Consider the following 27,816-nt stretch of genomic DNA (forward strand, 5'->3'; position numbering starts at 1 on the left):
TAAAGTTTGCCAATACATTGCCAATTTTCTTCAAGATAAGAAATGCCAAGTGACATACATTATGATTAAATATGTCGCAAGTCATTACTTTATAATTTAGCTGCAGCAAGTGTGCTCTAGGGATGGAGTTTGCCTCAGCCAGATGCAGTTTCAATCTCTCCCCCTTAAATCGGGACATTCGTGCAACTCACAGAAGGGGCGCTGACTGCACCGAGAAATGCCAGTTTCAGAGTTTGTAGTTATTTACATGATCTGCTTCCTTATTATTTGAACTTAAAGCTATAACAAATTAAAAATAATTGCATTAAGATGTAACGTTGGGGTGTTTCCTTGGAAGATGCTCGATACGCAAGTTTTGCTTCAGAGGAGCGGCAGCTCCAGCTCTGCTTATTTCACAACGAGAGTGCTTTTGTATTTACTTATTTTAGATTTTTGCATTATATTCCCGTATACTTTGTGATCTACGTCACCTGAAGCTGTGAAAGTTTGGAGTGCATCTGGACTGTGAGCTGTGAAATTCTTCCTCTCATCAGTCAGGTGGGAGGTGCAGTGCTGCTCTCTCACATCATTAGAGTTTAATGTGATCTCATGTTACGTTAAATGACATCAAACTATTTGACAACAATATTTCTTGTTGACAATTTTTTACTGTTTACATTGTCAATAATGTCAACTAATCATTTCAGACCTACTGTTGTTCAAAACAGGTCATTTAAAATAATATTTTACTGTGCATAACATAATTAATATTCATGTTTTCAGTTTCGCAGCACTGCCCCCCACAGTAAAATATTTAATTAGGCCTAACTTTGCGTTAATATTTGCTTTCCAATTGATTATGCCAGCTGTTACAAAGGCGATAGTCCTACAGGAATATGCATGCATTGTCCATCCACTTTTATAATTTTTTTAATAACACAACATTTTTATGTATTTGCATAAGTTGAAGACCTTTAGTCTAGATTGCCAGTTCTAAATGTAAATTATATTTAGAATTTGTTGATGTGTTTAATAGACAATGTCTTGGTGCTCTGGAGGTATACATTTTGTTATTTTTTTATTATGCAAAAAATATATATATGTTTTTAATGTTGACAAATCAGTAGCTAAATGGTTACTATGTGGTTCCTGTGGAAATGCAGTTGTATCACAAATTCATGGACATTTGTTATTTGATAGTGACATTTACACATAAAACACATACACACACCTCTTTGACACTAGCAGTTCACTCAATAAGTCACACTAGGTGGGTTTCCATCCAACTATTTTTATGCGCATTTCTAAATTGCGCATAAGAAATCCTGAATGGAAACACTTGATATGCAAATAAACGTTCTAAATTCGCTTAAAATTTAATGCGCTAGGAGGTGGATTTTCAACAATTTCTATTTTCTTACAAAATATTTGCTTAAAAAACATTTTGGATGGAAACTCTGTAACATGCTGACAAGGAAATTAACACAAAAAAAAACACATAGACCGATTTCAAATCTGCCGTTTATGTCGATAATACTAGAAAAGGTAGTGTCCTCCCAAATATGTTCATTTCTACAGATAAATAGTATATATGAACAATTGAATAGGCTAGAAAATTATGTTGGCATTTGTGGAGTTGCATTAGTATGGTTTAGTTCCTATTTAGCAGACCGCTGCCACTTTGTCTATGTAAATGAGGAATTGGCAAACCAAACAAAAGTAAAATATGGAGTGCCACAGGGATCAGTTTTAGGGCCTCTGCTTTTCTCCTTGTATATGCTTCTCATGGGAGATATTATCAGGAATCATAGAATAAGTTTTCACTGTTATGCCGACGATACCCAACTTATATATTTCTTCAAAACCTGATGAGATTTCACAATTCTCCTAATTAACAGAGTGTATCAATGAAATAAAAGATTGGATGGCCAGAAATTTCCTTCTACTCAATTTCGACAAAACAGAGGTACTAATTATTGGACCAAAAACCTCTAAAAAAAAGCCGCTAAAATATAATTTGCCTCTCGATGAATGTATTGTTACAGCGTCCTCAACAATGAAGAACTTGATGTTAAAGTTGTAATATACCAATCTGGCCTTTGAAAATCAAATTACCAATGTTTGTAGAACAGCATTCTTCCACCTAAGAAATATTGCTATATTACAACACATGCTCTCTGTTGCTGATGCCGAAAAACTTATTCATGCATTCATGACCTCAAGATTAGATTATTGTAATGCATTACTGGGAGGATGTCCAGCAAGATCAACAAATAAACTTCAATTGGTTCAAAATACAGAAGCCAGAGTGCTGATGAGAACCAAGAAATATGATCATATTAGCCCCATTTTATCGTCGTTACATTGGCTACCTGTGAAATTTTGTATTCATTTTAAAATTCTGTTAACTACATACAAAGCTTTGAATGGTCTAGCTCCACAGTACTTAAGTGACCTTCTACCACGCTATATTCCATCATGTTCATTACGATCGCAAAATTCTGGCCTGTTAATTGTTCTTATATATCAAAATCTACAAAAGGAGGTAGATCCTTTTAATATTTGGCTCCTAAACTATGTCTAACTAATAGTCTCCCTAACACTGTTTGAGATGCAGACACACTCCCTCAGTTTAAGTCTAGACTAAAGAATCTATTTAGCCAGGCACACACCTAATTTATCCTCCAAACCACAATTAGGCTGCTTTAGTTTAGTCTACCTAAACAAGAAACATTGATTGTGATCTATAACTCTGCAATAAATTGATGGCATCTATGCTAATATTATTCTATTCCTTTCCCTCTCAACCTCAAGACTCCTACCTATCCTGAGGTCACCAGAACCGGCTGGATCCAGCACCATTCCTGCTTCGTGTTGGACTCCACTGCTACGTGTCGCTGAATGTTGATGACTAAATGCAGCCGTGCCAGCTAAACATCACTTCAGTCTATTACAATGGACATCAGAGGATGAACTGATGCCAACTCCAACCATAAGACATGGGATACTTCATATGTCATTGTCTGAACCTTGGATTTTGGATGGACCACACCAAACCTCACCAAAATTACCAGCCTTTTGAACTGTGATGCACCTCACTGATCTCTGGCTGCATCATCTCGGTCTATTGATGGACCACACTCTTGAAATGAAATGCTTAGACTAACAATTGCCAACAAAAGCTTCATCAGCCAATTAACAAGGACAATTGCATCTATGTGAACTTCTGCAGTTAAACCAGGATGAACTTCAAAGACATTGGTTTAAACATTGCCACTTAACACTTACATAAAATTAATCATTTTAAACGACGACTTGCACTATACACAAGTAATATTTGCATTATATTCATGATGTTAGCCAGAGGGGAACTGGTCAATTTCTGATAATGCATTATTTTCTGTAAAGCTGCTTTGAAACAATGTGTGTTGTGAAAGGCACTATACACATAAAAATTACTTGACATCTGCTCTTTAGTATTTGTTGTTAAATCAATATATATTTGTTTTTATTGAAGTTTAAATTATAAGTAATTTCTAGATTATACTCACTAGCACACCAGAGCAATAAATTAAACCCTCAGAAGAGACATATGTACATTATAAACCAAAAACACCATTAATCAGTCCATTAAGACAGTGGTTCTCAACCCTGTTCCTTGAACCCCCAACACTGCATATCTTGTACAGGTATATCTCCCTTTTCTGACACACCCAATTCAGGTCTTGGAGTCACCATATTTAGTGTACAGTTCAAAAAATGTTGCTCCTGAATTTTTACAAATATTGTCACACTGGCATCTTTATGCACTGTGAAGTTTAAGTAAGTGCAGGTCTTGCTTATGAGAGGAAGAATGATGGTACTGTGGTGGGGCATCTTAGTGAGGAGTCTGTTCCCAAGAAACCCCTTCTTTACAAGAGACATATCAGTTTCATCCAGGTTCCCATAGTGTTATGGTAAAACTGACCTTTAACATGTTTTAGAGAGCAATGTCAAAGCATACAAATGAGGTAGTACACCGCCTGAGGAGCAAACAAAAGCTTAAAGACTATTGCAAATATGTTGCATAGCAAGTTGGAAGTCCTGATGCATTTATACAATTAGACATCATTTTATTTCTTCATTATATCACAAATAATAAACACTAACTTTAAAGGTCAATATTGGTTTTGCTCCTTGTAGGACCTGTAAGTCCATTTGTAAAGTGTTACTTCTCTGAAAGGATAAGTATTTATCTGAAGAAAAATGTAGGGGTTCACTTGTGTATAGATAATCTCAAAGCTAACAGACATGAACTACTGGCGACATAACTCCAATTTTACTCATATGGTCATTAATAGAAACTGCATCTTTGACAAAAAAAAAGTATATGATGTCATAGTTCTAATGTGATGACAATTATATTTCTTGATCAAATTGTAAAATGTCAATCAAAAAGATTGTCCTAAATCATTACAAAATAGTAGGTTAAATGATGTTGTTTGTAAGGGAGAGAAATATATGTACTCTTGTTCATTCATAGTACATTCATTAACTAATACAGTACAAATGTGTCTCTTTGGCAGATTAAGTCAAATTACTCCAATATAGTAGCCTTACAATCTCTTACTTAACATGGGTTTTCATGTCAGCATGTTAACAACAGCTGCTTTATTCAGTAAGCAAGCCATTGTCTGCCTTTTCAAAGTCTACAAAGTGGAGAGAAATTCAAATTAAATATGTTTAACCACAAGGTGAGGGACAAAAGAGGCTTAGCCCACATAATTGGGTTAATTGCAAAGAACATGCAATTAGCTCTAATTAAAGTAACCATAGTTACTGATTTAGTGCTATAGTGCATCTATGGAGTGTATCTTTAAGAATGTATTTTTTCAGTAAAATAGCTGGGGTTGTAATGGAACCAAAGTGGTAAAATGGAAAACATGTGTGATAGGTGCCTCAAAATGTATCTACAAATGTATATCAAATGTACGTTTTTGTGGATAGTGTGCAATTCCAATTAAGAACAATTTTATGTGAATTTCAGATGTCTAATGAAATAAGTTGTTGACATGTAAACCGGTGATTCATCAGGGCTGTGTAAACCAGTGAACACAGAACTACTACCAAAAACCCAAAACAACAGACCTCCACTGTGTACCAGTTTGCATTCAATCTAAATTGGCCCAACCATAAAAGCTTTAGCTGCATCCTAAATCACATACTTCTTCACTATTCTTTCCCATTCTGTAGTGTAAAAAGAGTAAGTAGTGTGTCTACACTGAAAAATGCAACAAGAATAACAGTACTACAAGTAAGTGCATGACTGGGTACCCGGATGATACGACATCTTCAGCTGACAAAAACAGAGTGTGGAATCTTGGACACTACATACACTCAGTGCTCTCGGTTTGCCGTATGTAGCAGAAGGGGTGGAGTTGCCTGGCCGCGATGCTGTTCTAACATAACACTTTAATAAACCTTATTCACAGCAGTGCCATCTTTTATTTTTGATGGGAAGGACAATGAGGCTGTGAGGAATAAACATACCGTCTCTTTAATGGGTTGTACTGCAGTTTAAAGTGTTCTTGGATCGTTCCACAGACAAAACATTGTAAAACATCTTTTCAAGAACATTCAGTAGACAAACTCAAAACAACATTAGTGATGTGATCTTGGAGCTTTTTACAGCTTTATACCATGCATGCTATTGAAGAGATGGTAAGTCTATCCCTCACAGCCTCGCTGTAATTCCCCTTAAAAATCAAAGAAGCCGCTAGCATCAATAAGGTCTATTAATGGTGAATGTGGCACCTACCGAAAATTGCAAATGTGAGTTGAATGATTTACCATCACCCCACGCTGTGTGAAGTATATACATTATTTGACATATAAGTGTTGGACTGAGGTTAGCTAATGTGCAAAAGCAAAAACATCACTTCCTTCATTAGAAAGATTTTCTGCATATCGCGGCTCACTTTGACATATTGCATCACAATTTTGCGACCCTCTTCAGCCAGTCGTGGCTTGTTCAGCATAACATGGCGGCCCGTTTCAGCTTATCGCTGCCCATTTGGTCCTGTTTCGTGGCCGGCCCACCGGGAAAAGTAACGGTTCTCCCCATGGCCACTCCGCCACTGAGTGTAGGGCCTATAGTGTGTCAGTTGAGACACAGCTTTTGTCCAGGGTCACTTGAATGTTGGCAATAACACAGCAAACGCAAGCACCACTCAACAAAGGGTTCTGTGTTCAATGTATGAATTGGTAATGTCATATTATGTCCCAATTGGACTGTACTTTCTTACTACCAACTCAAAAGTATGTATTGTCCTATAATCAGCCAAGTACATACTTAAAGGAAGCATCCCTCATTAATGATCCATGGCACAGTGTGGCCAATATTTATGGAATATTTTGATTTCACACATTTACATACCATGTACATTTAGATAATTACTCACCACAAAAAAAGTTCAATTTGAAAATATTTGTGAGCTGCAGCTGGGAAATTTGCTCTAGTTAGCTTCACATTTGTAGCTGCAGGGATTTGGCGCTCTCTAGACAAGTACACTCTTGAGCTCTTTATTCCAGTTATCATTGATATGAAGCAAATTGCGAATTATTTATCTTTCCAAATCAATAAATCAGTGTATAGAGAGCAAATCCTGCTCTATAGTTTATTGTTCCATCAGTGAATGTTCAACTATTTAGACGCTTTCTATATTTCAACACAAATGTATTGTTGTCGTACGTTTGTTCGTTCATTCATACATATCTATATATAAGGCTTATTTGTTCAAACAGCAAAAAGCCTTATTTTTCGCTTTAAGATTGCAAAAATGAGGGAACAGCTGGAGCTGAAGTGATGGAGTCACAGGCTATTAAATCAAATAAAACTAAAATAACAACTGCAGGGTTCTGTGCCCTCAAGTGTATTCAGAGTTGAATGCCAAATAGGTGTTTTGATTTGTACGTATTACAATATGCGGCTGTATGCACTAACCTGCAAGACTTATAAAAGAAAACATTGCTGGTGGTTTGTCAGATATGTCAAACAAACTTGCCTGCTTATTCTATTTAGATAGATAGATAGATAGATAGATAGATAGATAGATAGATAGATAGATAGATAGATAGATAGATAGATAGATAGATAGATAGATAGATAGATAGATAGATAGATAGATAGACAGACAGACAGACAGACAGACAGACAGACAGACAGACAGACAGACAGACAGACAGACAGACAGACAGACAGACAGACAGACAGACAGACAGACAGACAGACACAAAGCAGCATTGTTTCGAGTCTGTTCCTAATAAGAAATACGAAAATACGGTCAAGTTTAGATTTGTTGTTTAATAGTGCCCCCTGTTGGACGTCTAGTTCACGTCACGAGGGGCCACTTTATGTCGTGTCGACATAAAGTGTCAACAGCGCCAAAAGCAAAGATTGCTTTGAAAGTTGGTATGAACATATTAAAAGGAGGATAATATTCCAAATGTTGGTTTTAAGAAAATGCGAGGGAGTCAATCTGGTCAATATATATATATATATATATATATATATATATATATATATATATATATATATATATATATATATATTAAACAGGTTTAGAACTGATAACTAGGGTCAGGGGCATAGCTAGTGGGATGAAAGTTGGTAACGATTCTAGGTACCCACAGGTCCAGGTCTATTTTTAATAGGAAAGGGGTCCAGATCAATATACAGTCAAGCAGCCCAGAATAGCCTACCTTTCTACGCCCCTGACTCCACGATATGGAGGCAAAATCCCATATGTGAAAAATGTGTTGGGTTAGGCTATATTACGACGATATGCGATGTGATGTGATAACCCTAAGATTAATGTTTTTAGTAGATCTTCCTTGCAGAAAAGGTAATATTCAAGGGAAATATAGTGACATTCTGTAAAGTGCATTATACATCATTAAACTAAAGGAAATCTAAACAAAAGTTGAAATAAATTAACAAGACACATGTGCAAAATTACATCTCAAGATAGACAAATTATGTGGAGATTTACATTCCAATTCCCCTCCCACTCCCAAATTCAAAGGGGTTTTCCTTTAAAGGGCGCTTACCATAAAAACAGAATCCTCCATTGGGCCTCATGCAAAAATCTGGACGTTTAAATCTGTTCATTTCAAGGATTGGACCTCAAATACAAATGTTTATTCACATGCGTAACCTCCAGAATATTATTATTATTTTATTTTAAAACTTCATGCCGTACTAAAGAACGACAGTGATTGGTGCATCTTCAACAGCGCTGAATAAAGTAACAGCTACCACATGTCAGCACTGTTTCTGTGTTGATATAGACCAGGTGGGACAATAACTTAAACATGAAAAATGATACTGAAAACCTTAATAGTCATTAAGTTGAAATCAAATACATAGCATCATTTTTAAGTATTTTCTATGTGGTAAAATTGCCCAAATGTTGATGGCAACGTTTTTGAAAGTTGGAAAGGACTCCTAAATCTACGCCTGTGGGGCAAAGATAGCAGTTTATTTATTTTTTTATCAATAAATAGTTAACTATTAATAACAATCAGATTAAACCTTTTTTCCGCCAAGTAATATAGTTCATTGGTCATACTGTAAGCTGTTGTTAATCAGCTCAGTGAATTAATAAATAAATCAAAATGATGTGCGGCCACAACTGTGATTTAAAACGGCTTCGATACTTCACATACGTAAAATAGAAACTATCCATTTTATAATGTAACATTTAAACTTTTTCTTTTACGTGATGGTTTCTATCATTATTTGCACAAACTAGTAATTCATTTACGTGTACTTGCTCTAGAACGATTGCTTTGTTATATAATTATTTTAGACAAATTTATATTAAATTCTATTAAACAGAGCCGACACTTCATGCTCAACAAGCAGCCATTTCCAGCAGGAGGCACTTGTGAGCTGTGGAAAACAACTGTATCAGACTCATGCGATATCAATGTGAAATAAACTTCAACTTAGTATGGGACACCATTTTAAAAACTAAATAAAAAAATACTTTAACAAATTTTTTCGTCCACATTATTTAAACTACTGGCAAAAAGAAAAACTTGTCCACTTACCTCAAAGGCTATAGGCCTATCTCTCTTTCCATTGTTGAGTAGAATATTTAGCCAAAAACAAAAAAGAAAAGACACAACATCATGTCAACATGGAAATGTGCTTGACATTTATAAAGACAATAAAATAGTGAGTTCAGAGTATAGTACATAAACAAAATTGAAGGCACCTTGACTTAGCCAATTATTAACAATTCTGCCTTGGGCTCAGTCAAAGACAAACAAAAATGCAGAATATAAAAGCTTGTATCCTTTGAATTTAGAAATATACTCTTAACTAAACAATCTTTATTCCTCAAGAATAAAAAGCCAATAAGACAATAGTGGTTTTGTGATGCTAAAATATATTATTTCATACATGAAAATCCTAACTTTGTTTCTGTTGCCTAAAATAAACTGTCATTTTTCTTAGTAGCGAGTGCATTGTGCATTTTTCGATCTGAAATAGAAAATGCGTGCAGTTACCGCTTTTATAAATGTGATTATCATTAAACATACAAACTGAACTGTGACTTTATTCTGTAGATTCTAAGAAGTTTCTGATTGTCTTAATTTTGTACTGCCAAGTATGTCATCTTGTGTAGAAAAATGAGTTTGTCTTAAATGAAGAAACAAAAATAACAGCTATGTCAACTGCTTTATATTACTTGAGTGGCATCAATAGACAAAAATGTTAGGTCTTATCAACTCATAGGTGTTGTATTCAAACCAGTGTTACTGCACACATACGGAAGCATATTCAAGACTTGCTGCTGTAAAATGTTTTTGGCCACTCAGAGCAAATACTTTAAGTTAAGTTGCTGCTTTTGTGCTGGATTTTTGTCAGCAGAGATGGTTGGGCTTTTTATCCAGTACAGATCCAAAATTATATAATCAAGGTGCAGATGGAAGATCTTTGTAGAGCTCATGTTGTAGAGTTTTTGAACTACAGACAGAATGCTATCGAAAGTCGCCACCAAGCAGTCACCACAGGAACTGATGAGTCCGTTAAGCAATAGTTGCTCAGGTGCATGGCACACTGCTGCATCGTTTTCCATGCATGTTCAATAACAAATAATCATTTTTCATTCCAACCTTCGCTAGCTCACATACTCACACAATACACACCCTGAGAAATTCACTTATATTGAAGAATTCTTGTCTGAGAGGAGCAGCACGCCATGTTGGGGCATAATGAGTGGTAATGTGAAGCTACTCATAGTGTTTGATATAGTGCATCTCTGCTGCAGTGAGTGAATGTAAAGGAGGTCATTTATTGAGGGAGATGTTAGCATAAGATGTAGGTATGTAGCCCTCGTCCCCATTGTTCCTGCGCACTCTCGTCCATCCGTCACCCTTATCCTCCTCTACTACAGCGAGAACCTCCCCTTCCTGCATGGATACGGTCCCCTCGCTGGAGCCTGTAGACAGGAAATACAGGTGAGTGTAAGAGGAAATGGGTGGATACAATATTCACAAGTATATTGTAAGTAAATATTCAACTTGCTAGGAACTGTAAAAATTTACCAGGGAAATTGTAGAGTGCTGTGCATTGACCAATAGCTGAAGGAGGTTCATCTTCCTCAAAGTCATCATCAAAATCTGTGTAGATGGCCTGGGAAGGGTCAGTGTCATCTGAGAGGGCTACAAAACTAAACAGAAATATTGGTGGGAGAAAAGATTTAACTGATTATGCCATCCACTCATTCATTTAGTGACTATATTTACATGCACATGAAAATTCTGATTGATACAGGAATTTTGTGATGTTCTGATTATGCATGTTGCCTTTGTGAGAATACTCTTCTCACCGCGAGCGAATACGAACGCATTTGATGCATGCCCACTACAACTTCTTTGTTATACTGTTTTAGTACGGTCAATAGCATGCAAATGTATCAGCAACACGCACAGTCAGGGACCGCACGTGCAGGTCAAGAAAATCTAGGCGGCACACGGTATAGCCGCGCAGCTGTGCGGATGACATAATTTGCGTCACACATACTGTGTGCAGAGCGATCCGCAACACGGACACCCAAAATATACTTTGGCCTTAAGACAGCTGACATATGCGTGTATTAATCAGATTTATGTGTCATGTAATCTCATCATTTGGAATATCCATCCAACGGCTATACCGTGTGCCGCCTAGATTTTCTTGACCTGCACGTGTGGTCCCCGGCTGTGCGTGTTGCTGACGTATTTGCATGCTATTGACTGTACTAAAAGAGTATATATTATGAGTGCTTTTTTTTCAATTTTAGTGCTAAAATCTATACAATTTATGAAGCAAGTGGAAGTCATTCTTTTTTTTACAAACCAATACAAATAAAAAATAAGGTGAAAACAACTCAAGTCTCATAACCTACATTTGGCAATTCACTGGCCTCTAATGTGCTGTTGTCAAAGACATGAATGAGAATGAATGAGGTGATTAAATTACTGTAAGGAATTACTGAATATTATTTGAAATAAAATGGCGAGAGCGAGCAGTATTTATTTTCACAAGTGTGCATTTCTTTTTTCATTAGGAACATGCATATTACATGTATACAGGAATGTTCCAATACCCATAAAACATGAAAACCTCTTTAAGGATTAAAGGCTTGACCAGGTGTGGAAAAAAAAAATGTGCATGTAAATGTGGTTATAGTGTATTTAAAACAAAACTGACCTATTGCGGTTGGGAGCACCGTTATTTTTCGGAGAGTGAGTCGAGTATCGTATTGAGTCTCCTCTGCCCCGTGCTTCTGTGAGCCAGGACTACAAATAAACATAGATGTGTGTTGAGATGGTTTAAATGTACAGTTCTGCTTATATGTTTACATCACCATCTTGAAAATTCTGCAAAGGAGTATCTTTTTTTTTTTTTTAAACAAGAGGGATCATAAAAATTTTATTTAGTTTTTTATTTATTAATGCCCTCATGAAACTATCTGACATAGGTGATATTTACATTTATTCCACAAGACAAGATGTTCGAAAGATTACCCTAAGCTCGCAAAAAGGAATGTTCTGGGTTCAAAACGAGTTACGCTCAGTTGACAGCATTTTTAGCATAATGTTGATTACCTCAAAAAATTATATATATTTTTTATTTAATTAAAAATCGAGGTTACTTTGAGGCACTTAGAATGGAAGTAAATGGGGCCAGTCCATAAACCTTAAAATACACACGGTTTCAAAAGTACAGGTACACAGCCACAGGATGTATATATACATTGTACGTGTGTCACGAATGTAAGGCAATGAAGGAAGACGAAGGTTGAGGATCCAAATGCAGCTTACTTTATTACTAACAAAATACAAAGAAAAGCCCTCAATGGGGAAATAAACAAGAACAGAGAACTCGGGCAGGGAACACAGACCAGGCTAACTACATTCACAAACATTCAACAATAGACAAGGACTGAACCAAAAACCGGGGTATAAATACATGAACAAGGGACAAAGGGGCCAATGAACAAACAGAACTCAAAACAAGATAACAAGATGATAACAGAAGCAAATGGCAAACTAATGAGGACAGGTGAAAACAATGACAGAAAACACCAACGCTAACAAGACTGTGGAGCTACAAAAGGGACAACAGTCAAAACTATGGAATAACAAAAGGGACAAAAATGGAAAACAAAGGGGCAACGGTAAAACAAGACAAGGTCATACATAACAACGTGTTAATACGATTTTAGTATGATAAAATTACTTGTAGGATTTACTGGCATTGTGTAATCATCGAGTTAGTGAGCTATGTTAAAGGAATCGTTCACCCAAAAATGAAAACTCTCTCATTCTCTCATTTACTTACCCTCATGCCATCCCAGATGTAAATGACTTTCTTTAAATCAGCAGAACACATTTGAAGAAATATAGAAAATATCATACCTCAGTAGGTCCTTAAAGTGCAAGTGGTTGGTTATCCGACCTTTGAAGCTCCAAAATGAACAGACAGTCAGTATAAACATCATCTTTATGACTTGAGGTTGAATAAATGTCTTCTAAAGCAAAACTATAAATCACTGCTTCCAGTCAGCAGCAGTACTCACGTGACATAATCATGTTGGCATGTTCAAGCGAGAACAGACGCATGTGTTACACCCGGAAGAGCAGTGCTGTTTACAACTGAGTAGGAGGAACGCTGTACAGAAGCATCGTTGGTTTATTTGTATTTGTATCTGTTTGTTTACTCACAATGGGCCATTTGTGTGCTCATCCTGGATGTCTGAACTGAGAGAAATATGTGAGATTTTGCCCGTTACATGCCAGCGAGAATAAGTCACATGAGAAACCATGTGAACTCCGCCCTCTCGTGAAGGCGTTTACTGTTGCTGACCGGAAGCAATGATTTATAGTTAAGAAAATACTTTTTTAATATAATATTTTTTGCAGCAAAAGCGATTGTTTCACTTCAGAAGACATTCAATTAACCAGTGGAGTCATATAGATGACGTTTATGCAAACTGTCAGTCATTTCTGGAGGTTCAATGGTCGGATCACCATCCACATGCATTATAAGGACTTACCAAGCTAAGATCGAAGTTTTCTGCTGAAGAAATTCATACATTTATGGGATGCGTGAGGGTAAGTAAATGATGAGAGAATTTCCATTTTTGGGTGAACTCTCCCTTTAACTTGGCTATAGGTTTTTTTTTTTTTTTAATTTTTGTTAAAATACTTTTTGTGTATTTTAATGTTTATTGACTGGCCCCTTTCACCATCACTGTAAATGCCTTACTGTAACTGTGAATCTATTATTTATTTTTTTAATAAACAAGGGATGAGTTGAAATATAATTGTATTGTTGTAATCTGATGCTTTGTATATTTTGCATTGTGGAATATATTAAAACATTTGTTGTGGAGCTTCTTATTTAGGGCAGTACTAAATAAAAAAATCTTTAAGTCTTAATTTAAAAAAATGCCAAATATCAGATTCTTCAAGGTTATGTAAACCTAAGAGAAATGAAAATGTAAACTTAAGAGCACTCAATATTTATAGAGATTGTGAAATTTAAACCTCATATTTGCCGAGTTCTCCTCTCAGTCTCTCCATGTTTTGTGCCGTCTGGGTGATCTGAGGGGTCAAACTGGCAGGATCTCCCATCTGAGGGTTTTTTTCATACACAGCTTTCATCTTTCCCAGAGCCTCACTGCACGGAAAAACAAATATATTAAAGATAGACAGAGATAAAGACAAATAACACTCTGAGACAGTTACACATGACACTCAACACCACTGATTGCTTGTAAACCCGGAGAGCTCAGTAAACAAAGCCCAGACCCCAGTAACCCTGAGGATTCAGCTGTGGCCGGTTGTTAAAGCGATAGCTGTTGGAGAGATGGCATGCTGTATGGCTCACCTCTGATCCATTTCCTTCTGCAGCTCTTTGCTTATGTCATCGATCTTCTGCTGTAAGCGCTTCCTGCGCTGCTCAGGTGGGAGATTGATGAAGCCCTCGGAATCCACAGGCTGAGCAGATGGGTGGAGAGAGTGTCATTAACACAAAACAAACTCAGAGATCCCTTAAACACCACAAGCTAAGCAGACATAGACGTGAACCCAAGACCCCATGGTGCAACATTTCAGTTCTGCAGTAGGAAAAGCTGTTGTTACGTAGCACCTTATAACAGGGTAATTAAACAAATTCATCTGAAGCTCAACTGTAATGAGCAAACTTGTATGGCAATGCCTTGAGTGTAGCTTACCTGTCAAGAATCAACTTGCCAAGTTTAGAGTCTCCAACAAAACCCTAAAAATTACCTCAAAGTCCTTCACCTTGTAAATGCAACGCCAATGTACACTCTGGTTTTACTCCGTTCTCTGTCTCTTTTAGAAAGTCTTTGAATTTTGGTGAATCCCAATTTTTATTTTCCTCTGTACGAGTTCGCCATTGATGTTCATATTCTCCCAGCTGAACAGCTTCCTACAAGTAGCCACACCCCAAGCTCGTGCTAGAAAGGGATGTGTGTGGCAGAGTCGGTCACTCAAAATAAACAGCAATATTTTTAAAGTGACTATGAGGCTGTGTTTTTGGGGGAGTTAAACCCACAAATGGCTTACTTATTGTTGTCAATGAACAATAAACTGGGATAATAGAATGTATTTTGACATTTTCATTGTTGATGGGTTTGGGGGGGGGTCGCCAAACTGGATGAAGCAACCTTAAAGCCCAGGGCCCCCACGGGCAGTCATTTCATAGTTTTCATGGTTTACTATTAACTAAAATGTGGAAAATAGTAGCAAAGAATGAGTAGGTGTAAATGTAGATTTAGTAGAATTTCCTTGAATAGGCAATAAATAAAATTAACGGCAGCCCACAATTACAATTTAAAACTTGTGCACAGATTTATCAATGCAACTTCAAAGCATGTCCAACAGAGTACACCATAACAGCCTGGCTTAAGCATCAATCAATAGATTTTTTTGTTTATATGCCTCTATGTTTCAGTTTCTCACCACGGAACAGCTTTTCATTGCTAAACAGCCACGATGTAGAGTGTACTGTAAATAAACCCAGAGGTTGCTGTGCTTTCAGCTGAGAATGGCCACCTGTACAATTGACATTTATAGAAAATTCAATCACAAGTTCATGTCACATACATGTCACGTACTATGTGAAAATCAGTGTAGAGGTGGTCATATTTGAAATCCTAAGCACCTGGAACAGATTCATTAAAAAGAGGCAGTGAAACATGTATACGACACATATGGCCCACAGATGTTAAAATTGATTTTAGTAAACTGAGAAAGAGAATGGGAGAAACAGACAGTGTGTTCTTTTAAGCTGGCATCACACGACACTTTTTCCACCAATTTGTAGTTGTAAACTTAATTTACATTGACATGAAGTATTTGTTCTGGTGATCTGAGTGGTAAGTCTTGCAAAAATCCACCCACTTCGAAAGGAAGAGACTATCTGACTAACACGCAAAGCAATCAACCATTTTTTCTTCTATCTGAAACAGATACATGCAATTAATATGCCGATAAAAACCAAAAGTCAATTTATTCAAAAATCTGACTGCATTTAAATGAGATTTGATATCATTGGATTATTCTCTGCTTGCACACATTGTATAAGCCAGTAAAGGTGTTTACATCCAATGCAAAATCGGAATAATGGGAAATAGTTTTTGCTTCAACCTTTTATGAAGGAAAGTCATTTAAGGAATTTATGTGACTTTGGGCTTTTTAAGCATAATTGGTGTAAGAATGTGCATGTAAATGCACTCATTAACAGACTAACATGTACTCAAAGCTGAATATACAATTCTGCTCATGTATATTTAGTTTGCTCGTAGTACTAAGTGCCTCAAACAAAAAATTTCCTTAAAATAATTGATGCCACTAACCTGGCAAACCTTGTTAAATCCTGTGATGAGTTTATTCTCAAAAGCACTTATTGTATCAAAACGGTACCTTGATAATACAACTTTGTTTCCAGGAAGTTGCGTAAAGTCAGCCATTCACATTGCAGTTGTCGATTTTCAACTAGTTCTTGCTATTTTGTGTGCAAAATGTTATACATGGTATTTTTCTGGTGTATGTCTAAAATTAAATAAATAATAAATTAAGAAGGCTGAGACAGAACAGTCTATTTTTATTTTATGCATGTCTTGTTTTCACTGAAAAAGACAAGCAACACCAGCACCAGACATGCTTTCCACTGCAAGCCCCGGGAGGGCAAATACATATCACACACATTCACAACAGAAGTCACTCTGTGAACTGCATTTTAATTCAGTCTATGACAACTTATTACATTTTTGTGTTGCTCCTGAACTTCACATCATTTATTTGCTGCCAATACGGGACATTGCAGACAATCATTGAGGACTGTCATCAGCGGTTTAATTTGCCATTCAACTTCTTAATCGGCAAGAGTGACAAACCCACTGACATAGAAAGGCCAGTTTTCAACAACAAAACTATCATAGAGGCAGCTGGGAATTGTGCTTTTTTACCTCACAGTGCTGCATCGATTCTAATGGCAAGATAATTGTATTTATTTTTTTCATTTGCAAATTAGTATTTTTGGCAAAAATAAAAAAGATTGACCATCACTCAAAGAATGTCAGTGAGAAGGCAAAACATTGGGAAAATGTGGCATTATGACAATGTACACCACTTCTATTCGAGCAAAATGCAAACTCGGAAACAAGCTATGAATACAAGTCTATAATGATAAACACACTGACTATGAAGCTGATGTGAATATGCTCTATGCTACTTCTATGGCTCATAGAAACAGATGTTGAATCGACTAGTGTGACACCAGCTTTAGCTACACCTCAACAAGAGTCGTTTAACAGTGTGGCAGGAGCAGGTGAAGAGCTGATGTTCTTGTGAATTAGGATGAGCAATGGAAAAGCTGTGACCATTCATTTGCACCTGACCATTAATTAGAACCGGATCAATCTTGGCTTTAAAGTGTCTGCTAAATGCCTTAAAGAGATGTGCAAGCAGCAGCACACAGATTTAGTCTGACCCCTGACCTACTCACCGTTCTCTTGAGGGTCCGGAAGGAAGCGATTCGTGGTTTGACTGTCTTATTGATTTCCTTCAAACAGTACAACAGGGGGTCCTGGCCAAACTTGGGGGAGGGGGTCCGTTAGCAGGTGAGGGGGTAGGGGGTGTGGTGAAAGGACTGAGCGAGGACGAGGGGAGCTGGGACAGGCACCAGGCACAAACCCAAAAGGGACATAGGGACAGGACAGCAGGAGAGGGGACGGATGGGGGGGACAAACAAAAAACATATATGACAAGGGAAAAGAAAGACACAATCAAACACCTCAAAGCAACATCAAAATGAGGACAATACTGGACCAACCTTCAGCAAAAGCAAGAATAGAAGCAAGACAAAGAAAACCCAGCCCACCAACAGCCCAAAAGCCCCAACACCAGAAATGCAATCAGCCAGATGAGGATGCAAACAGTGGCTCCATCAGTAAACACTCAAGTCAAGTCCTGTCCTTTCATAATGGATAATGCTGCCTTTAAGTCATGTTGGAATGATCATATTTAGGAGATGAGTAAACATTTTCTAAGTGAGTACACATCAACGGCACCACAATGTCGTATTTACTACTGGGAAACTCTGTATTTTTATGGAGCCTTGATGTTGGGGTCGTGTCTGTTATAGAATAATAATGGAAGCTAATTGCTATCAGTCATAATTAAGGTTTCATTGTGAATTTTTAATTGTGAATGTACAATTTAGATTTGTGCACATTTTGAAAAATAGCTGTAAAGCTTGCCAGACAATCCTGCCAAATCTTCAGATTTATGGAGGCGACAGGCTCGTGCTCTCTGTGGCAGCACAAGAATGAAGAAATACATACAGTATTACTTACACACCTATTGCTCATTCTTTGCTCTTCATTTTGTTTTAATAGGGTCAAGTAGTTCACTGTCTTTATCAGAATGTGAAAAAGAGAGAAATAAATATCATCACACCACATAGTACGAATTCCAAACTCATAAGTAGGAACTTCCCAGTAGGACTTTAAGGCAGCATGAGGATGGACAATGTGTCCAAAACAGAGTTATGGTAAAACATGGCAGATGATAATTTAGCGTATTATAAGGATTATATTCATAGAGCCACTCTTTGCCCAATTAACATTCAGAGGTTTCACAGTATATAACAACATTGCAACAAAGTGGTCTGAACATAAAATTAATCTTGATAACTAAGGAAAGTATGCATATTTGCAATTTTGTGGTTCCAGATTTGTTGAGATATATTAGATCTGTTCCAAAACCTAGTAAGCTACCTCACTGTCTACACAGGCAGCTACGTATTAAGGCATCCAAACCGAAATGGAACCTCATAATTAACACCCAAATGCCACACAAATACTGTAGTACTCGAAGCAAACAACAGAACCAACTAGCATTAACAGTTGATTCCAATAGAGCACAACAGTCTGGCTCTGGAAGTAAAAATCCCTAAGGAAATACCTTAATCTTAGAGGTTGTTCACCGATGGTATATGCTTCCGTTGAAGCCATTAGTCTGCTTTATTTCAACTTCATTGTTTATAAATCGTGTTTTATAGCAGAATGAATGGCAAACAACTACATTACCCATGGTCCAACAGAGAAAGCTAAACCAATCAGAGAACTGCAGCCAAAAAAGTAGTGAAATGTCTGCCACTCCCATGACACACTATGAAATATATTCTTTCTATACTTATAATCAGCAACCTAAACTGAATAGTTTTATACATTCCCATTGTTTTTTATTCAATGACAAAATTCGCAATGCTTCTTGGGATGGTAGTCTGTGCCCTCAGGAAAGACAGTAAGTACACAGTCTTGTACCTCTGTCTTTTTGTTCGATTTTCAAATAAATGTTTGCCTCAAAACAAAGTGTGTGATGTTATGATTTACCTGGGTTTGGTTTATGGCTTTAGAGAAGGTTTTTATGGAAAGTATGATGAAGACAGATACTTCCAGAACCCAGATGGCTGAATAAGTGGGTGGGCACTGTTGCACTTTATAGAGTCTGACATTAGCATCTTGATAAGCTAGAATGTTGACAGTTAAAAATGTTGTCTAGCTGGGCAGCTTGCTGGGTTTTGGAACTAGGCAAATGTTTCACCCTGATAGGATGAAACTTGAAGACCTGAACAATAAAATGGTGTCGGACAATCTGCTATAAGTTATGTTTTTTAATCAATGACTGTCTGAGCTTGGTTCTAAAAATAAGCATTTCAACCTTAAAACAGTTTTAGCCTTCTGTGGCATTGTGAGTGTATTAGCCAGAAAGGGAACATGCACTGTCAGCAAAAAGTGAAGCAACTAGGAATGAAGGATGTTTGATCCTTCTACTAAGGGTAGAGAGAGGGTGAGCAAAACAGATTTGCAATGCAAACTTTTCTAAAACATTACAAAAACTTTTTGCATTTGCTAACTCACAAGCAAGGTCAAAAATGTACACTTTTAAATAAAATGGTATATTATAGTTTTTGGATTTTGTTGCTCATAGATTTTTTTCTGTTCATGTGGTGATCAATATGTGGAATATTCCTCAAAAATTACACCCTGTCTATACCTGACGCTAACAGCACTTCCCGTCATTTCACAAATCGCTCCCATTAATGGTGCAGTCTATTCTGAAAGCATCCATTGCAACAACCCTGTTGACGGATGCCCCATTGTACTTCTCATTTAACTGTTGCTCAAGTCTAGCCTTGAGCTCACACCTGACTGGTTTGCATTAGCTGCAAGTCATCTTAGAATATTCACTTCAACATTTTCAATTTAGACAGCCTGAAGCCATTGTGCCACATTGCCTCCCAAAGTTATTATTAGGGAAGGCGAATTACATGGGAAATAAATATTTCTAATAAAAATAATGAATGGTCCGGTTTCATGGATGGTAGGAAATATGTATGGCTGGTCAATTTTCTCAATATCCATATGTCAAGTGTGGCAATAACCTAATTTTGGACAGTTCTCACAAGGTACAGGATGGACCAAGGTAACAACTAGAACACAGAAATTAAACAGGAAAAGACAGTTGGCAAAAAAACTCAGGCAGGCTGGCAAAGGAAGTGCCGAAGGGAAGGTGAGAAATGCCAAGTGTTGATGAAGCAGGAAGTGAGGATATTAATTTGAAGGTGAAGTGAAAAAATCTTTAAAAATCTACTCTTTCAGCCATAAATGGGCTTCTGAGACAAACAGATATCCATTGAATCTGATGTGGAGCTCTGCATTACCACATGACTGAGTAGAAGGATGTTTTGCCTCCAACCCTCATTTGGAGAACTCATTAAGAACAATCTCCTTAACAAGTTAACCAGATGCAACAGAGCATCTTTCCGGATGGTAGACAGTGCACAAAGGTGTCATTGTGGAGGGACTGAATGATATATTATACAGTGTATAATAGTAGTAGTGTATGTGTGTTAAGGCCCATGGCAAATAGAGCAGTGACAGTGCAACGCCTTAAGAAAAAGCACAAACGCAGCAGAATACTCCAAGTAAGAGTACTGGTCACACGCTGAGCAAAACAACAGAGCTGGGGGTTTCTCCACCCGACTCACAGCCAGAGAGCCATGCAGAAGATAATATTTCCCATACAGGAAAAGTATATGGATCTATTTGGAGTGTGCAAGAGCTTGAGAGTTGGGGTGAGGAAGGGCAGGGGTGAATTTAACCATCATGCATCATTGTGGGAGATGAAGGGTGCAAAAGACCTTTAGATCTAAGGCCTTCTTTACCTGGACCATGAAACACCATCTTACCTACAGATCTTCTCAAACCAAACTTCGGTAATGTTTCCGTATATGCCTCGCCTGTTTATGAACACAAATTTTCTCTAAAGGAGTAGTACTCTCCTGGAAAATCCAGTTACAACCAGCCTCTGATGGTTTAACATGGTTGTGACAAAGAGGAGGGCGTGGCCGTGTCATGAGGGTGCATGTCTAGTGCTGAGAAGCTCAATCAGCTGGAGAGAGATAAGAGGAGTCAGGGATGTCAGAGAGCAAGAGCGATACACACAGAGCTGTGTGTGTTGTTGCTGTGTGTTATTATGTTCCAGTTCAGTTTTATGTTGGTTATAGTTAAAGTCTTATTGAATGTTGAACTGTTACACTGGTGCCGAAACCCGGGGATGGAGGAGGACACCGCGTCAGATAGTCCTCGCAGCTGACAGGGGACCGCAACGTCGAGGACCAAATGGCTGCGTGGGTCAGGAACCAGAGATTTTTTATTTTCTGTCTCTCTCCCTCTCTTACTCCTGCTCTCTTTTCCTCTCCCCTCCCCTCGTCCTACCCAGGTAGCCAGAAGGCAGGGAGAATCAACTGGCAAGGACATGGCCAAAGGGGCAACAACTGCCAGCCGTTAGAGCCGACATAAACCTGGTTAGAGCTAGTAGACCACAACTGACAAACTGACAACTGCTGGTATTTCCAACAGGGTATGGGGTCAGTCCATCTCAAGTGATCCAATAATTTTAAAGTTGGTTGCTTGACCATTTTTGATTTTCCTCTATGTATTGGTATTGCAAAACCACGTTTGGTATTTTTATTTTACTTGGTTAAACCACGACAGCCATCTTTGTGTCATGGTGCATGACAAATTTTGGTTATACAGCTGTTTATGGAAACCTCAATATCTCGGCTTAGGATGGTCCTAGGTCCTTGGAACCAAAAATTGACCTCTAGAGCACATTGGAAGGAACATGTACTGTACATATATAAACATTTTGCACATTTTTGTTCCTTAGACTTCACTCAAAATTGTTTTGGAAAATGACAAATGGTCAAGCAACCTGTATTGGACCACTTGAGATGGACTGACCCTAAGCAGAATACATTTCCACCTCCACAAGTGACAACTAGAACTGCAGAAGTAGGAACCTTCATGGTGTGGTGAAGCCTACCTTGCTCTTCTTATTGAACAACCGGAAGGTTTTATTTTTGTTCTTGCCCAGCAGCTCAAGGGGACCTTTAGGTGTGCTCAGACTGCTGTCCGAAGAGGCTCGGTTTATTCCCTGACTGTAGTCCTCAAACTCCAGATCTCCTGGTCTCTCGAAGCCAGACTTATGCTGCTCTATGAGAACCACTGAGTCCTGAATAACAAAGTTAACTTTTACTCCACGTGTTATCTTGCAGAGGGTCACCTTCTCTTTCCAAGAGTTTGCTATAATGCGGGTATGGCCGCAGACTCACGTTCTTCTCGTTGACGTTTGTGCCAGCTCGGTTGATGCCCTCCAGACACTTCCCAATGATCGGCATTACGTTGCGCTCCGTGTCTGCAAACAGGATGTAGCCCTGCGCCAGATTTTTGATACGCCGTTCATCCATGTCTTGCAGCTTCTGCAGTGTACAAACACATACATATAGATCAGAGTTTCTAATATCTGGCCCTGGAGGACTTCAGCACTGCACATTTTGGATATCTCCCTTAGATTGGATATCCAAGATGCCTGATTCTACCTATAAGTTATTAGTAGAAACACTAGCTGTATCCAAATCTAAAGCAGTTGCCATGCTCCCTCACTGCCCAGTTAAACAATAGCCACTTTCACACAAGAAACCTAAACCTAAATTGCAGTAAAAATGCCTTTTCTGGTAAATGTAAGACATATGCTATTCACACATGCAACGTCTTTCTGTCTTTTATCTGTTTTGCTACCATTCACACATCAGCACCAAAATGCAAGTAAACTGTGATGCAATTTGTCAGATATGATCTTTAAACTGTCAAGCTTATCATTTGTCTTTTGGTCCTTTGTATATACCTCATTCCCAAAGGAGGTTAGTTATTTAATCATAAGTAATGGAATCACTTACTGTTCTCCTGTAAGCTGTCGACAAATTTCTAAATCCATTCTGGCGAAGAGAAGTTATCTTTGCAACTTGACGACATTTTTAAACACCCAAGTGACATTTCAGTCAAAACTTTGACATTAGCCCAAAAAGACTTTGTACATCTGCACGCCCTGACCTCATTTGAACTACAACCATATTAATCTTATGACTTTGTTCACACATAGCATCAAAACAGAACTTTTTCGGTAATGTTTTATGTTTTAATTCCAATTAATTGCCAGAGCTTATTTACAGGGATTTCCCAACATGACCTTCAAATAGATAAAAAAAAACTGTATGTGTGAAAGTAACTAATGACTTCACAGGCACCATTTTTTGCATATCGTCTGCCCTGTTTCCAATTGATTTTTGCACTGCATCTTGCTGTTTCTTTAGCGTCTTGCACATGAGCACAACATTTTTTTAAAAGATGTGTCAAGTTAAAAAAACACTTAAACCCTGCGTTCTGTTCCATTCATTGTACAGAATCAAGCTTTTTTTAGCTCAAAAACACGTTCGGTCTGAACACCCCTCTATTGGTCTTCAAAAACTGACAAATACTGTTGCTCTGGACCAGGTTTTCATTAAGGATATCTCTGTATTTTGCTGCGTTCAGCTTTCCTTCAACCCTGATCAGTCCCCCAGTCTCTGCAGCTGCAAAACACCCCCAGAGCATGATGCTACCACCACCATGCTTCACCGTTGAGATGGTACTGTGCAGTTGATGAGCAGTGCCTGGTTTCCTCCAGACATGACGCATGGAATTGAGGCCAAACAGTTCAATCTTCGTTTCATCAGACCAGAGAATCTTATTTCTCACACTCTGAAAGTCCTTTAGGTGCTTTTTTGCTTTCTTGCACTAAGGAGAGACTTCCATCTGGCCACTCTGCCAAAAAGCTCAGATCGGTTTTCCTTCTGCAAGTTTGTCCCATCTCCACAAATGATCTCTGGAGCTCAACCAGAGTGACCATAGGGTTCTTGGTCAACTCTCTTACCAGGACCCTTCTCCCCCAATTGCTCTGTTTGGCTGGGCAGCCAGCTCTAGGAAGATTCCTGGTTGTTCTAAACTTCTTTCATTTAAGAACTATAGGGGCCAATGTGCCCTTGGGAACCTTCAATGCAGCCAACATTTTTTGTAGCCTTCCCCAGATCTGTGCCTCGACACAATCCTGTCTCTAGCTCTGCAGGCAGTTCCTTTGACCTCATGGCTTGGTTTTTGCTCTAATATGCATTTTCAGCTGTGAGACCTTATACAGACAGGTGTGTGCCTTTCCAGATCATGTCCAATCATTTGCCACAGGTGGACTCCAATCATAGTGTAGAATCATCTCAAAGATGATCCAGAGAAATTGGATAAACCTGAGCTAAATTTTAACTGTCATAGCAAAAGGTTTGAATACTTATTTCAATGTGATATTTCAGTTTAATATTTTTAATAAATTTGCGAAGTTATCAAAAATATTTTTTTTGCTTTGTCATTATGGAGTACAGAGTGCAGATTGATGTGAATATTATTATTATTTTTTTTAAAGTATTTTAGTATAAGGCTGCAACATAACAATATGTGAAAAAAATGAAGGGGTCTGAATACTAACTGAATGCACGGTATCTAAGTAAAAATGATGTGACGCAAACATTGTATTTGGACATGCCTTCATAGCTTCATATACTGCCTGTGAAGCTAGCCTTTTTAGCTTTCAGATGCAGTCTCTAAGATGTGAAATTGGTGTCAGACAAGGGAAACATCCAAAATAAAGTGCTGGGATCCTCTAGGATATAGATAACTATATGCACTCATAAAAGACTGCATTGGAAACTTCACATAGATGTGTATGTATATAGATGATATATTGATACCGGCAGGTGCTGCTTACGTTGAAAATAAGGGTCAATTCTGTGAAGTAAAATTGATTCTGTTCCTTGTTGTACTTCTGCAGTTGTGCAGCGTAGTCATTCTTACACTCCTCTGCTATATGCATTCGCATGTGTGCCTGCTGTTTAGCCTACAGTTACGCATACAGATAAAGATTTAACAGTTTAGTGAAATCAGACACTGGCACCAAATGAGGAACAAGAAAATAACTTTGATATAATGAAAATAAGATGGCATGTTTTTGAGGATTTGAAAATATGCTAAATATTTGGGAAATGCATGCTCGTACCTTCTCCACATCAGCTTTGGTGGCATTGAGATCCTGATCGGTTTTCTCTGCATACTGTGCTGCCTTCTCTGCTTCTCTCCATTCCCTCTCGAATCGCTTTTTACTCTACCACAACAATAACATTCACCACATGGTAAAAGCTATCCCTATTGGTCAATTGCACAATGTTTTTACATGTTGGAATTAAAAATAACATCACCCCACATTACCAACACAAATAACTTCTATTTTATTATGCATTTTTAGGCAATTAATGAAACATGACTTATTGGTTAATATTACCATTACTTTTTCCCATAGCAGAAAAACGTTATAACTTTTCAACAAAAGAAAATAATTATTCTGTTGCAGAGGGTCACCTTCTCTTTCCAAGAGTTTCTATAATGCGGGTATGGCCACATGAAATTGCTCATCAAAATGTATCAAACCTGTAGGGTTGCCACCCATCCCGTAAAATATGGGATCATCCCGAATTTAAATATGAAATTATGACTCCCGTATAGAATCAATACGGGATGCGATAGGTCTCGTAAGTTGTTCAGATAGCGCCACGGTGAAATCGTTCCAGATCGTAAATTTAACACTGATATAAGTTAGTGGCCTAGTTAGAGGAACTTGACCTCTGGCTTTATGTTATATGTACAATATGCAATATTATGTAGCGGTATGAGAAAATAAGTCTCATGATCTCATGGGAGTCTTACTTGGTCGTTTTGTAGAATAAGCTGGTTTTTGATAGTTATGAGCATCTTGCTGTGTGTGATCACCAAATCTGCCAACATCGGATTGTGAAAAATAGGGAGAAAAATAAGGGGGGTTCCATCCACAGAACTGATGCTAACTAGATTGCACCCTTAAGAGTAAATTCTAGAGAAAGTTGTGTGTGAAAATCCAAGGAGATCAGCCATTACAGAAATACTCAAACAACCCATCTGGCACCAACAAACATCCATGCGATTATCTAATCTGCCATTTGTGCGGTAGCAGTGTAGTGCATCAAATCATGCAGATATGGGTCAGGAGCTTCAGTTAATGTTCACATAAACCCTCTGAATTGGGAAAAAAATATGATCTCAATGATTTGGACCGTGGCATGATTGTTGGTGCCAGACGGGACTGGTTTGAGTATTTCTGTATTATCATAAAATTTGTGCATCATTACATGCCAATGTCTAACACATCTGCACATTGTAAACAACTGAAATTTTTTGGCTGCTGTAACTTTAAGAGAATATTTGATCATGTCTCTGTGTACACTCCTGACCCTCACGTGACCAAACACTATAGTCACAGAATGATCTGTAAACAATCACTTTAAAATCCCCCAAACATGCCCACCGCACACAACCCCACTCTGACCAGAAACAATGCAGATAAAAGAGCACTCTCTCCTCAGTCAGCTATTACACAACAAAGAGACTTAACACAAGCCTCTGACAGGGATGTAAACACATCAAATGTGGTCTGATCTGTCAGCTCAATTACATGCGCAAAGACACTGGGACACTTCACCCACAGCAGGGCCTTCATTGCGACCTGTCACTGGGAGAGACTTACATTGTCGAGCTGCTTGTAGGTGCCCTCCAGGGACTGCTGTGCTTTTTTGGCTTCGGAAAGATGCTGCATATTTAGAAGAGAGAGAGCGAAAGAGAGTGAGAAGTGGGGGGGGGTGCTTAAGTTTTATATGTGCTTAAGTTTTGGGTTAGGGGTTTGTTCTTAGCCATAAAGTATGCGCAAAAGGAATAATAGTAAAATGTATGTTTGCATTAGCAAGCACTAAAAACAAAACACAGTCCCATAAATGTAGAGAGATAAACAAAAGAGACAGCTGAGGGTAGATTCTCATAAGATGAGAATCTAATGTTCTTCATGAAAATAAACAACAGTGGGCTCAACATAAAGCATTCTACCATGTGACACAAGTCAAAAACAGAACTAATACCAAAGAGACTCTGTTTCTTCCTAAACATCAATCAAATGCTCTTCACTGCCTCACCTTCACAACCACAATCCCTCTATCTGTGTTCTTCCCTCCTTCCTCCCCAGCCCTCTTTCGACTGCATGCTTTATTATAAGTCAGGCTCAGTTTCTCAGTCCGACTCTCTCGCAATCTCACCATCTTGCGCTCCTGTTTGAGCTCCTGTAGGTACTTGGTGAGCTCAATGCAGATGTTGATCATCATGTTCTCAGCAATTAGTTCCCTCTGGCCCGCGTAGTCGTTCATCTCATTCAGGATGTCCAGAAAAGTCTGGTGATTTGAGAACCTACAGAAAGTGTGATATG

General features: G+C 38.0%; 1 pseudogene; it reads right to left on the minus strand.

Annotated features, from left to right (window-relative positions):
• Positions 1-9,166: 9,166 nt before the first annotated feature.
• The window catches only part of LOC127652855 (cdc42-interacting protein 4 homolog), a 51,776-nt pseudogene continuing 33,126 nt past the window's right edge, over positions 9,167-27,816 (minus strand).

Source organism: Xyrauchen texanus, chromosome 12, assembly GCF_025860055.1.
Source record: "Xyrauchen texanus isolate HMW12.3.18 chromosome 12, RBS_HiC_50CHRs, whole genome shotgun sequence".
Lineage (NCBI taxonomy): Eukaryota > Metazoa > Chordata > Actinopteri > Cypriniformes > Catostomidae > Xyrauchen > Xyrauchen texanus.